The sequence below is a fragment of the Staurois parvus genome, unplaced genomic scaffold (assembly GCF_062004578.1).
Source record: "Staurois parvus isolate SC_StPar_1 unplaced genomic scaffold, SC_StPar_1.0 ptg000059l, whole genome shotgun sequence".
Lineage (NCBI taxonomy): Eukaryota > Metazoa > Chordata > Amphibia > Anura > Ranidae > Staurois > Staurois parvus.
Window position 1 is genome coordinate 3,682,639 of NW_028317855.1, and position 14,324 is coordinate 3,696,962.

Sequence of the window (14,324 nt, forward strand, 5' to 3'; positions counted from 1 at the left end):
GGTCGATGGGATCATTGAAAAAGGTGATGAAAGAGAGTCAACTGGTGGATAGCTGGAGAATTGTCAACATGAGAGATAGAGATTACACTTTTTTCTCTAGTGTACATAGGACATACTCTAGATTGGATTACATACTGGTGGACCATCGACTCATTGAGGATTTGATTAGGGTAAAAATAGAAGCAATGACTTTTTTGGATCACGCACCTGTGGTAATGAAATTAAGATGGGGAGGGAAGCTGTCCAGAGGCCCGTCATGGAGGTTGAATGAGGCACTCCTCATGGACCAAGATACTGACCGGAAGATCAGGGAGGAGATAGAGAGGTTCTTTGAGGAAAATGAAACGGGAGATGTATCACTAGCTACAGTGTGGGAGGCACATAAAGCATATATAAGAGGAATCCTTATTGCGATTGGGGCAAAGAAAAAAAGGGAAAGGCAAGAGAAGATTAGTGGGCTTTTGAAGGAAATAGCTAGAACTCCTACATAAAAACAACATAAGGAAAGAGATAGAGCAAAAAGTGATAAAAAAGAGGGAAGAACTAGAGAAAGTAATGGAGGAAGAAAAAATGAGAACTTTTAATAAGATCATTGGGGAAAGATATAGATGGGGAGATAGATCGGGAAAGCATCTGATGAGAGCCTTGAGGAGAAAGAAGAATAGGAACTACATAGATAAAATAAAAAACTCCAAGGGAGAGTTAGTCCATTCAACCAAAGATATTGCAAAGGTATTTAAGGATTACTATAGTAAATTATATAATATTGCCCCCAAGGATGTTATAAATAAGGATAAAATGGTAAACATTGAAAAAAGAAGGGATTATTTAAGAAATGCAGGATTACCAAAATTAAGTAAAGAACTATTAAACTCCTTAGAATCTGAAATTACACAGGAAGAACTAAAAATAGCATTAAAAAGCTTTATGACGGGAAAAAGTCCAGGCCCAGACGGGTATACCGTGAGGTATTATAATACAGTGACTTACTGCTACCTAAGTTAAAGATATATATGGACTCACTGGGGGGAGAGATGGAGATGAGACAGGAATCCCTACTCGCACAGGTGGTTCTAATACATAAGGAAGGTAAAGACATCACCCAGTGCTCAAGTTATAGACCGATATCGTTATTGAACATAGATACGAAGCTGTATGCAAAGGTATTGGCGAATAGGTTAAAAGATCTGATGCCAGATTGGATACATGGAGATCAGGTGGGCTTTGTTAGAGGAAGAGAGGGTCGAGACAATGGGTTGAGATCCCTGCTGCTAATACAGAAAAGTAAAACGGAAAAAAATCCAGTGGTGCTGCTCTCGATAGATGCGGAGAAGGCGTTTGACAGGGTCAACTGGAGTTTTATGATGGATACACTAGAGGTCCTGGGATTGGGTAATAGGATGAGAAAGTGGATTGGAAGGTTGTATGAAGGACCGTCTGCGATGGTAATGGTAAATGGAGAGAGATCAGAGACTTTTTCTATGTCAAACGGAACCAGACAGGGCTGCCCACTTTCCCCATTGTTGTTTGTCCTATCTCTGGAACCCGTTATCAACAATTAGGAAAAACATAGATATAAGGGGAATTAATGTAGGAAAGATAGAACATAAGATAGCCGCTTTTGCGGATGACTTATTGTTCTATGTTGGAAACCCTAGGATAACACTTCCTAACCTAATGAAAGCACTGAAGGAATATGGGGAAATGTCAAATCTAAAAATTAACCCGAGCAAAACAGAGATATTAAATATAAATCTTCCAAAGAGTGAAAAAGAAAAAATACAGAGAGAATTTCCCTTTATATGGAAAGATAGAGAAATAAAGTACCTGGGAGTAAAACTCACTCCTTCACAGAAAAACCTTTATAAAACTAACTATATCCCATTGTTAAACGAGATTAGGGAGGAATTGAAGAAAATTGGTGGAGGAAATCCTGCCTGGCTAGGTCGTATTAACCTGATAAAAATGGTAATTGTCCCTAAGATACTGTATAAATTCCAGATGATTCCCATTAATCTCCCAGAAGTGTATTTTAGGACAATTAAGCGAATGGTAACAAAATATATATGGAAAAATAAAAAACCTAGGATATCATATGAAGTGCTAAGTCGAAATAAAGAAAAAGGGGGGTTGGGAGTACCGGATTTTAAAAGATATCACAGAGCAGTTATTTTAGCAAGAATTTTTGATTGGACGTACAACTCAAAGAGTAAACATTGGGTCACAATAGAAAATACACTTAGTAGAAAGGATTTGAGTAGGAGTGTGTGGGTGCCAGTACAGTTTAGAGAATTAGGGGAGAGCACGAGTATATACACGAGGATTGTAATAAGGGAGTGGGATAAAATGCACAAACAGAGGAAATGGGATTTCAATTCATTGCTAATGCCACTAAGAAACTCAGAGTTTTTTCCCCCAGGTAAAGAGGAAATTACAGGCAGATGGATTAAAAAGGAAGACGCCCAGTTGAGAGATGTAATGGAGGGGGTAAAATTAAGAACACTGGAGGATTTGAAAAGGGAAGAGGGAAAGATTTTCACTAAGATAGATATATGGAGGTATAATCAACTGAAACAATTTGTGGAGAAACTGACGAAGCCCCTTAGAACTAGGAAAGATTGGAATGTATTTGAGAAATACTTAGAAGCTCGAGGTGATGGGAAACACAGCACTGCTAAAGCATACAAAGCTCTCACGGATTTAGATAGTAAGTCAAAACTAAAGTACATAGGAAAATGGGAAAGGGACTTAGGAGTGGAGTGGGAAGAGCACACACAGAGAAAAATATATAAAATGGTACACGAAAATATAAGCATGTTTGACAAGGTGGTATGTTACACCGATGACTGAGCACAAGATGAGTGGGGAAAAATAACCTTGGTGTTGGCGAGGATGTGGAGGGTTGGGCACGATGTACCACATATGGTGGGAATGTTTAAAAATACAAGTATATTGGAAAAAAGTTATAAATCAAATTAGGATTATTACTGGAACGGAGATCGGACTGGACCCTGAAACCTGTCTTTTTCATAACTCAATAATATCTGAGAATAAATATAAAGAACTGGGTATAGGGAGTTACCTAAATGCAGCAAAAAGTTTGATCCCCAGGTTTTGGCGCAAAGCTGAGGCACCGAGAGAAGAGGATTGGATGAATAGAGTCGACCAGATCGCTAGATTGGAAAAACTTTATTATATACAGGAAGATAGGATGGTAGCATACTATATGAAATGGGAAGAGTTTAAGGTAAAGGTAAAAGAAGGTACTGAATAAGTAAGTGTAAAGAAAGGGGAAAGAGAACGAGAAGAGAGAAAGGGAAAAGGGGAAAGGAAAAGAAAAAGGAGAAAAAATAGTAATTGGTCTTTCTTTCTTTCAATTCTTTGTATCCAGAGGATGTGAGATATAAGTCGATCAGATAGATGTCATGGGTTTAAAGAAGCGGGATGGGGTGGAGGGTGGGTTGAAAGGAAGGGAGTTAGGGGGAGAAAATGATACAAAATAAGGGTTTTATGAGATTTTGTTATGTTGTATTTTCCATTGTAAAATTTTGCATTGGTCTATTTGAAAATGAATAAATATTTAAATTAAAAAAAAAAAAAAAAAAAAAAACCCAAAAAAAACCAAGATGTTCCACACAAGAAGAAAAAAAAAAAAAAAAAACAAAAAAAAAAAACCACCCCCTTCCCTCTCTCTGACCACAACCTGATTACCTTCTCTATCTCCTCATCCTCCAACGCCTACCCTTCCAAATGTCACACTACTACCAGCCGTAACCTCCGCAACCTTAACCCTGCCCCCCTCCACTCTGCAGCTGATCAAATCCACGACAGCATCCTCCCCCTGTCCTGCCCCGACTTGGCTATGACTGCCTACAACAACGCACTGTCAACAGCCCTTGACTCACTAGCGCCTTTAACCACACGCAACATCAGACCCCGACCGCTCCAGCCCTGGCAGACTGATCACACCAAAACCCTCAAAACGACACAGTCGGGCCCTGGAGCGACTGTGGCGCAAAACCAAATCCCAAGAAGCCTTCACCCGCTATAAATCCGCCTTCCACTCCTACACCTCCTCCCTCCACGCAGCCAAACAAGCCTACTTCCTGACCCTCATCAAGGCCCTCTCCTCCAATCCTCGCCGACTTTTCTCCACCTTCAACTCTCTACTCTCTCCACCCCCACCTCCACCCAGCACCTCACTCACCGCCCTTGAGATTGCCAATCACTTCAAAAACAAGATTGACACAATTCGCAAGGACATCGCCGCAACTCACACTCCCTCTCGACCCGTCCCCTCTCACACAGCTACCCCCTCATCCCCCCTCTCCCTTAACATAACCCGCAGGGACTTCGTCACTGCTCAAAATCCCTCCAATCCTGTTTCCCCTCACCCAGCTACCCCCTCATCACCCCTCTCCCACGGCCCCACCACTGCTCTGACCTCCACTTCCACCCCACCCTACATTCCTCATACTGAAGCCCCCTCAACACTCCCCACCTTTGACCTTACTACCATCGAGGAAGTCTCCAAGGTCCTCTCTGATGCCTGCCTCACCATCTGCCCCCTCGACCCTATCCCCTCACAACTCCTACAACCCCCCTCCCCCTCCATCCTATGCTCCCTCACCCACATCTTTAATCTCTCCCTCTCCTCCGGCACTTTCCCCTCCCCTCTAAAGCATGCACATATCACCCCCATACTTAAAAAGCCCTCCCTGGACCCCAATGACCCGAACAACCTCAGACCCATCTCCCTGTTCCCATTCACATCCAAACTCCTCGAGCGCCTAGTCTACACCCGCCTAAGCTCTCACCTCAACGACACCAACCTCCTCGATCCCCTACAGTCCGGCTTCCGTCCCCTACACTCCACCGAAACTGCCTTACTCAAACTCTCCAACGACCTGCTAACCGCCAAAGCTAATGGCCACTATTCAGTGCTCCTACTCCTTGACCTCTCCGCGGCCTTCGACACAGTCGACCACCCCCTCCTCCTCAGAAAACTACACTCCCTCGGCCTCAGAGATTCTGCTCTCTTCTGGCTCTCATCCTACCTGTCACAACGCTCTTCCAGTGTTACCTATAATGCTACCACCTCCCCCTCTCTGTTGGGGTCCCTCAAGGCTCCGTCCTCGGGCCCCTTCTCTTCTCCATCTACACCTCCTCCCTTGGCCAACTCATACACTCTCACGGCTTCAACTACCACCTATATGCGGACGACACACAAATCTATCTCTCAACCCCCCACCTCACCCCCTCAGTCTCTGCCCGAATCACACACCTACTGAGCGACATATCAGACTGGATGTCGCTCCACTTCCTTAAACTGAACCTCTCCAAAACCGAGTTTCTTGTCTTCCCCCGAGCCCGGACCCCACACCCCACTGACTTCTCCATCACGTCCAACAACGCCACCATCAAACCGGCCCCGCAGGCCAGAGTACTTGGTGTCATTCTGGACTCCAACCTATCCTTCCAGCCCCAAGTCCAATCTTTAACAAACTCATGCAGACTCCACCTTGGCTACATCGCCAAAATACGCACGTTCCTAACCCTAGAAACTACTAAACAGCTCATCCACTCCCTCATCATATCACAACTCGATTACTGCAACTCCCTCCTTACTGGCCTGCCTCGCCCCTGGCTATCCCCGCTTCAGTCAATCCTGAATACGGCTGCCAGACTCATTCACCTTTCCAACCGCTCCATTTACGCCACCCCCCTCTGCCAATCCCTCCACTGGCTTCCGACTGCGCAACGGATCAAATTCAAAATCCTAACACTGACGTACAAAGCCGTCCACCATACTGCCCCGAACTACATCTCCGACCTAATATCCAAGTACTACCCAGCACGCACACTCCGCTCCTCACAAGGCCTCCTTCTCTTTAGTTCCCTGGTCTCCTCCTCCCATGCCTGCCTCCAGAACTTCTCCAGGGTGTCACCCATCCTCTGGAACTCCCTGCCCCAACCCATCAGATTATCACCTACTCTCCTCTCCTTTAGGCGTACCCTGAAAACCCACCTCTTCAGGGAAGCCTACCCCACCCCCTGCTAACTTGCCGACCTCCTCCACTCTTCCTACCACTCCATCCCCCACAGCTTTCTCCTCCTGTGCCACCATCCCCTCCCTCCTAGACTGTAAGCTCGGAAGAGCAGGGCCTTTGATCCCCTCATGTTTTGCATTGTATTGTTATTGTTCTGTCACATGTTCTGTCCCCCTTTGTAATGTACAGCGCTGAGCGAACTATTGGCGTTTTATAAATACTGTATAATAATAATATGTCTTTTATGCTCTGCGACCAATATCAAAAAACACTACTCTTATGACAGATTAACCCTGGGTTCACATATGTGGTACGATTTTGGGGTCAGTTTTAAGTGTGAATTTCCAAAGTAGTTGTTCAGAGATTTGGGTGCTATTTAGATGTGGTTCTGATGCGAATTGGCAAGGCTCAAATCATGTTCATAACTGATGATGTGCGATTTTAGAAGCATTCTCATTTAAGTCAATGAGCCTGTAATTCGCACTGTACCCAAACCACGCCACTCTGCTCAGAAAATGCACAGGACTCTTTTAAAATTCACACTGCAGGTGCACAGCATATATGTAAATAGCCACAATAGAACCCAATGTTATTTTACATGTCATGTGAAACAATGCGTTCTAAAACTCATCTGAATTTGCACATGTGTGAATCGGGGCCTATGTGCCTCTCAAGTTGTTGGCTTAGATCCATTACCATTTATACATATTTTTATATATTTTCCGAAAAATAAGATAGGCACATGGTCAGGATATAGGATTTTGTCGATTTTTGTATACAATATCAAATTTAAGATTTTGTGCTGGAACTGGAAGAGATTGCCCATGCTTATGGGTAGTTATCAGAGTTATAAGTATATAAAATAATAAAATAACAAAAATTACATTTAGAGTTATTTTTGGATGTGATTTCAATTAAACTACTAAGCGCAGCCCATGGAACTTTTGTAAATTTTCTGCAAAGCAGGGTAAGAAAGCTGACCTGCACCCAAAGACAAATCAAAGGATTAAGAGCAACTAAAATCTCCTCTCACCACTAACAATGATCTAAAATTATACTAATCTCATTCAAAATTGAGAGCTGTTCTCTAGTAGGTATTTGTTTACATTACAAAGTATATATGGCGACTTATTATTGGTTAAATAAACCCAGGTTTGAACATGGATTTCAATATTGTTTTTTCTAATTTAAAAACTTTCAGATTTAAATTAAATATTAACTTTTTGGGGATTTTGAAGATTCTTGCATTAAAAGAGATATTAAAAAAAAAAAAAATCTTGGATGAGCCATTTTGGAATTCAAAGTCTTTTTTTTTTTTTAAATGGAAATGGAAAGTGGGAAAATATCATAATGAGCCATTTCTAGAAGGAGAACCATATAATGTTATTTTAAACATAAATGATCATATACTGCTAAATATATTTAAAGTGAACTAAATGTAAATCTAAAAAACACCATTTACATATTTCTGCAAACGGAAATAAGTTAAATGCAATTTACAAAATTAACCACTAGATGTCAGAACTGATCCAGTTGATAGAGAAAAAAAAAATATGAGTGTGTTGAAGCGTTACAATCCCAGACAAATTTATGTAGGATGGTGCTAAAAATCTTCCTGGATAGGTTACCTAGGGATCCAATGCTGATTATACTTCCTTGATTTTGAAGTAGGAACAGATTCCCACCCTCAACTGAAAAATCCAGATGTGCTACCATGAGTAAATGCACAACATGCTGTGATATCTTTTGTCATGTAAAGCCTGCAAGTCAGATTATTTTTTATAAACATTCCTTTACAGTGCACTAGTACTTGTACTGCCTATTAAACTGAGTCTGGTATGAGCATTAGCCCATAAAATTAAAACAAGGGGCATATGGCGTGTTTATGACCTCTGCCAAGCTGTTTCCAAATATCATTTGGGTTTGCTGAACTTCATGCCCATTCCTATTGACCTGTACTAATTTTCTTGATGGGAAGCTGCCTGGACAATAAAGGTGGAGCAGCCCAAGCATGTACACTAAAAGATCTGATTGCTTATCCAGCACCCGTGTACACCCAGATAAATTCCGTGTACACCCAGATAAATTGTAATCACCCTAAAACTGTTATATCAGGTTTAAAAAAAAAAAAAAGACAATATACTCTGGATCAACAATCTCTAGTGTTATTACCTATACATGTTAAAATCAAACTATATTGTGTGCATTTAAAAATGCATCCAGGTCTTTTTTAAAACAAGTTACTGAGATGGTGAGAACTAATCTATAACACATTTTCACTGTTTTTGCTACCCTATATGAGTAAACCTCTTTTCCTCCAGATGTAAATAATGTCCCCTTGTCCTTTGTAATGACACCAAAGTAAAAAAAAAAATAAAAAAAAAACAAAAAAGTAAACTTTGCACCAAGTTCACTACATAGACTACTTACTGTATGTATTTATACATGGCGATCATATCCCCCTTAATTGCCTCTTTAGAGATAATAAATTCAGTTCTCTAATAAAATAATTTTCTCTGCATGTTCTCCAATATCCTTTTTGTGAACTGGAGTAGAAAAACTGAATTGCATATTACAGCTGAAATCTTACAAATGTTTGTACAGAGGCAACATGTCGTTTCTCTCTGGAGTCTACACCGCGTTCCAAATTATTATGCAAATTCTATTTAAGTGTCACAAAAGATTAAATATTTTGTTTTTCAGTTTAACTCATGGATGGCATTGTGTGTCAGGGCTCTTTTGATCACTGAAAACAATCTCGGACACCTGGGATAATTAGATTGGCCGGTGAGCCCAATTTAACCACTTGACCCCCAGAGGATTTACCCCCCTTAACCTCCTTGGCGGTTTTCCCCGAGTGTAGCTCGGGGTAAAATTTCTATACCAAGAACGGTAACCCCGAGCTACACTCGGGCTTACCATGCAGCGTTCTCTGGGGGTCCCTGCAGCACTTACCTTGTCCTTCGCGACCACAATGGGTCCCCTGCAGCGTCCCCGTCCATCTCCTCCGGCGGATGCCGGCATCTGGCTTCCGTGTTCTGGTTCCTGTGACGTCGGAACGTTCGGGCGGCGGAACCGGCGGGAAATTTGAAATTTTTTAAAAATGACATTTTTGCTGTCATTGCTTTTTCACTGCATTTCACATACATTTTGTCCCCACTGCTTTGCCCTGTGCCCTGCCTGCATTTTGACTGTTCTCTGCCTGGAAACTTAGAAAAGTCCATGGCGGCCAAAAAGCGTCCCTTTACGTCAAAAGCGGTTTTAGAACAGCGATAGTAAATCAGAACCACTTGCAGAATTGAGTGATAATGATTTGTGGGGAAATTCGTCATCAGACACTGAAAACGATTTTGCGACTTTGCTCAGCGATGTGAGAATTTGCCTCTGTATTTCAAATTTCAGTGTTTTTGGTTTGATTATATTATTGAATTAAATTTATTATTATTATATTATTATTTTTTATGATTATTTATTAAATTATAACTTATGATTTCGTGTTTCAAGTTTTATCATATCCGGAATGTTTAAGTAAGTAATTACTAAGAATTGCAGGCCTACAATACATAACACCAAATTTCCATGCAAAAAAATGGTACCGCTTTTGGTACAAAATTCCTGACATAATCATACCGCCAGGGAGGTTAATGACCAGGCCTCTTTTTGCTACTCGGCGCTGCACTAATTCAACTGATAATTGCGCGGTCATGCAAAGCTGCACCCAAACTAAATTTACGTCCTTTTTTTCACACAAATAGAGCTCTCTTTCGGTGGTATTTGATCACCTGTACGCTATAAACAAACAAATGCCAAAAATTTTGAAGAAAAACATTTTTTACTTTCAGCTATAAAAAATATATAGTAAACTCAAAGTTGGTTATAAATTTAGGCCAAAATGTATTCTGCTACATGTTTTTGGTAAAAAAAAAATCCCAATAAGTGTATATTGATTGCTTTGTGTGAAAGTTATAGCGTCTACAAACTATGGTATAGATACTGCAATTTACGCCATTTTTTTTCTATACAGTGCTGCGCTAGTTTAACGGACAATTGCGCAGTCATGCAATACAGTACATAAATGAAATTTACATCCTTTTTTTCCCCACAAATTGATCTTTCTTTTGGTGGTATTTGATCACCTGTGCGGTTTTTATTTTTTGCGCTATAAAAAAAAGGCTGACAATTTTGAGGAAAAAAAAACAATATTTTGGACTTTTTGCTATAAAACATGTCCAGTAAAAAAAAAATGTAAAAATCAAATTTAGTAATAAATTTCTGCCAAAATGCATTCTGCGACAAAAAAAAAAAACCCAATACATGTAAATTAATTGGTTTATGTGAACGTTATAGCGTTTACAAATGGCGGGAAAGATACTGGGATTTTTAGGTTTTTTTTATACTAATAATGGCGGCGATCATCGACTTATGGCGGCGATCAGGGACTTATGGTGGGACTGCGGCGGACATTCTGACATTGGGGGGTACTGACTTGGGGTCACTGACATCCCCAGTGACACCAATACAGTGATCAGTGCAAAAAAAAAAAAAACCACTGACACTGTACTAATGGCACTGGGGAGGAAGGGGTTAAGTTTATTTTTCAGGGAAGGGTTATCTGTGTGAGGGGGAGTGTTTTACTAGGGGGCGGGGGTGTGTACTGCAGGGGACACCGCTGATCGGGAGAGAGAAACTCTTCTGTCCCGATCAGCTTGTCCTGGAGCTGTCAGAGAACTGACAGAAAGCACAGCTACTGCAGCTCTCTCTGTCAGGTATAGCCACCGATCGCCGGGACATAGCCGGTAACGATCGGCTGTGACCCGGCGACTGACATCCGTGGCTGTGATCGGCGGGACAGGTAGGGCGGCGGCGCGCCTCTTGCGCGCACCCAGTTTACAAAACACACGTTTTAAAACGTGGTTTTGCCTGCCCGTGCCGCTCTGCCGCCATATTTCTACAGTAGCTGGGCGGCATGTGGTTAAGGAAAAACTACTAAAGGAGGGTGTTCCACATTACTAAGCAGAGCACCATTTTCAAGCAATATGGGGAAGAATAAGGATCTCTCTGCTGCCGAAAAGAGTGAAATAGCTCAATGCCTCGGACGAGGTATGAAAACATTAGATATTTCACAAAAACTTAAGCATGATCATCGCACTATTAAGAGATTTGTGGATGATTCAGAGCACAGATGGGTTCGTGCAGATAAAGACACATTGAGGAAGATTTCTGCCAGATCCATGCATTGGATCAAGACAGCAGCTGCTAAAATACCATTACATAGCAGCAAACACATATTTGAAGCTGCTGGCGCCTCTGGAGTCCCACGGACATCAAGGTGCAGAGTCCTCCAGAGTCTTGCAACTGTGCATAAACCTTCTATTCAGCCACCACTAACCAATGCTCACAAGCAGAAACAGCTGCATTGGGCAGAAAAATACATGAAGACTAATTTTCAAACAGTCCTGTTCACTGACGAGTGCCGTGCAACCCTGGATGGTCCAGATGGTCCAGTGGATGGTTGGTGGACGGCCACCCTGTTCCAACAAGGCTGCAACGTCAGCAAGGCAGTGGTGGAGTCATGTTTTTTGCCGGGATCATGGGAACAGAGTGGGTTGGCCCCTTTAGAGCCCCTGAAGGTGTAAAGATGACCTCTGCAAACTATGTGGAGTTTATGACTGACCACTTTCTTCCCTGGTACAGAAGGAAGAAATATGCTTTCCGTAATAAAATCATCTTCATGCATGACAATGCACCATCTCATGCTGCAAAGAATACCTCTGCATCAATGGCTGTTATAGGGATAAAAGGAGAGAAATTCATGGTGTGGCCTCCACCCTCCCCTGACCTCAATCCTATTGAGAACCTTTAGAGCATCCTCAAGCAAAAGATCTATGAGGGTGGGAGGACGTTTACATCCAAACAGCAGCTCTGGGAGGCAATTCTGACATCTTGCAAACAAATTCAAGCAGAAACTGTCCAAAAACTCACAAGTTCAATGGATGCAAGACTTGTGAAGCTGCTATCAAATAAGGGGTCCTATGTTAAAATGTAACGTGACCTGTTAAAATGTTTAAAAAGTTAAAATGTTGTTAAAAGTTTGACTGAAATAGCTTTTGATTTCAGTAAATATGCTGCAAACACAACAAATGACAATTTTCAGTTCTTTACAACCTATAAAGTGTTTTGAAACTTACTGTGCGTAATAATTTGGGTAAGTGTTTTATGTTTAAAAAAAATACTGTTATCATTAGGAGGTTTGTTCAATAAAATTTGAATTGTACTCTTAATAGTTGATAACATGAGAATTATGCTGACTGTTATTTACATCAATTATTTAGGTAAATGAGAAAAATATAATTTGCATAATAATTTGGAACACGGTGTATGTCTATTTTGATACTAGAAAGTATTTTGCTTGCTTTAGAAACTGCAGCCTGGCATTGCATGCTACTATTAAAGTGGAAATAAAGGCAAAACCTAAATAACGCTAGACCTAATCTCACCCACATTCTAAACCTAATCTATCTGTACTGTAAAGAAAAAAGATACTATACTTGCCTATTTTGCAGCCACTCTGGTCTGGTCCCATGCTGAGCTGTCAGCGGCAGGCTCGGCATGTTGGAGTGTGAAGGAGAGGTAGCCGACGACGGAAGCCCCATAGTAACTCTATGGGTGACGTCACTTCCCAGCCATTGTCAGCTATCTTTGCAGAGACTGCCGCTACTGACCAGACCAGAGCGGCTGCAGAACAGGCAAGTATAGTGATTTTTAGTTTACAGTGTTAGACAGATTAGGCTTAGAATGTGGCTGATAGTAGGTATGAGTTAGGCTTTGCCTTTACTTTCATTTTAAGTCTATGATCTACCAGAACAACTAGATCATTCTCGACCATTGAGTCCCCCTGTTGTACTATCAGAATGTATTATGCATGCATGCTTTTATCCCTCAATTGCTAACATTTATTAACAGTAAACCTCATTTGTCACATTTAAACAGTGCAAATCTTGGAAGTCACCACTGTTGAATTGTTTAACCTCTTCTTGCCCTGCCTATAGTCAAATGACAGCCGAGCGGAAGCGCTGCCATCTTCCCAGGATCAGACTGCGCAGTGGCAGGTCTGTCACCCGCCAGACACAGCGGATGACAGATTGGTGTACCAGCCGCTGCCTGTACCATGTGATCGCTGCAACTAATCACAGCAGGTCACATGACAATTGTACAACATGAACAGCTTCCTCTCATAGCCATTCATTGTGTATTATTGCATTGATCTCTATGATTGTTCACAGTGATCACATGGTACAGACAGGGCCAATCACAGTCAATTTGTACCATGTGATTAGCTGTGGCCAATAACAGCTAATCACAATAGTACACACTGAATGAATGGATTTCATTAATAAAAAATGGTTGCTTATAACAGTGATTATGGTTATAAGCAATTATGGTGTGTAAAAAAAAAAATGCTGATTACCTCCCCAGTGTAGTTCAATGTTAAAATGGTAACACTGTATTGTTCTGGTCACAATATAAAATAAAAACTAAAAAAAAAAAAAAATTTAAAAAAAAAAAAACTGTCACCAGTGTACCGCCACACCAGTTATATGACGACGCTGTACTGCAATGATGACAGTATTTTCATATATATATATATATATATATATATATATATATATATATATATATATATATATACACACACACACACACACACACACACACACACACACACCGTTTGTAAACTCTATAACTTTCCTACAGACTAAATAATATACACTGATTTGGATTATTTTCAGCAAAGAAATGTAGCAGAATACATTTTGGCCTAAATTTATGAAAAAATATTATTTGCAAAATTTTATAACAGAAACGAAGAAAAACACTTAATTTTCAACCATTTCTGTCTTTTTTCATTTATTTAACAAAAAAAAACAGTGGTGATAGAATACTAACAAAAGAAAGCTCTATTTGTGTGAAAAAAAAATCATAAAAGTTTAATTTGGGTACAGTGTTGCATGACCGCGACTGCGCTGAAAGCTGAAATTTGGCCTGGGCAGGAGGGGGTTGAAAGTGTCTGGTATTGAAATGGTTAATATGTAATCTTAGGGCTGTCATTCTCATCCTTACCTCTCCACCTACTTATTTACTAACAAAAAAAGCAGTCAGTGCTTGTAGGGACATTTGATCTGTGCACTCACTCCAAAGCAATGTCCTATGAGGTACTGAAGGATAGCTAACAGCCCTGGAACATGAATTTCTGGCAAGGTCAAGGAAAACGTC

General features: G+C 41.0%; 1 protein-coding gene across 1 annotated transcript in view; it reads right to left on the reverse strand.

The window, feature by feature from the left end:
• Positions 1-14,324, reverse strand: part of URB2 (URB2 ribosome biogenesis homolog) — a 95,794-nt gene that overhangs the window by 29,275 nt on the left and 52,195 nt on the right. The window lies entirely within an intron of this gene.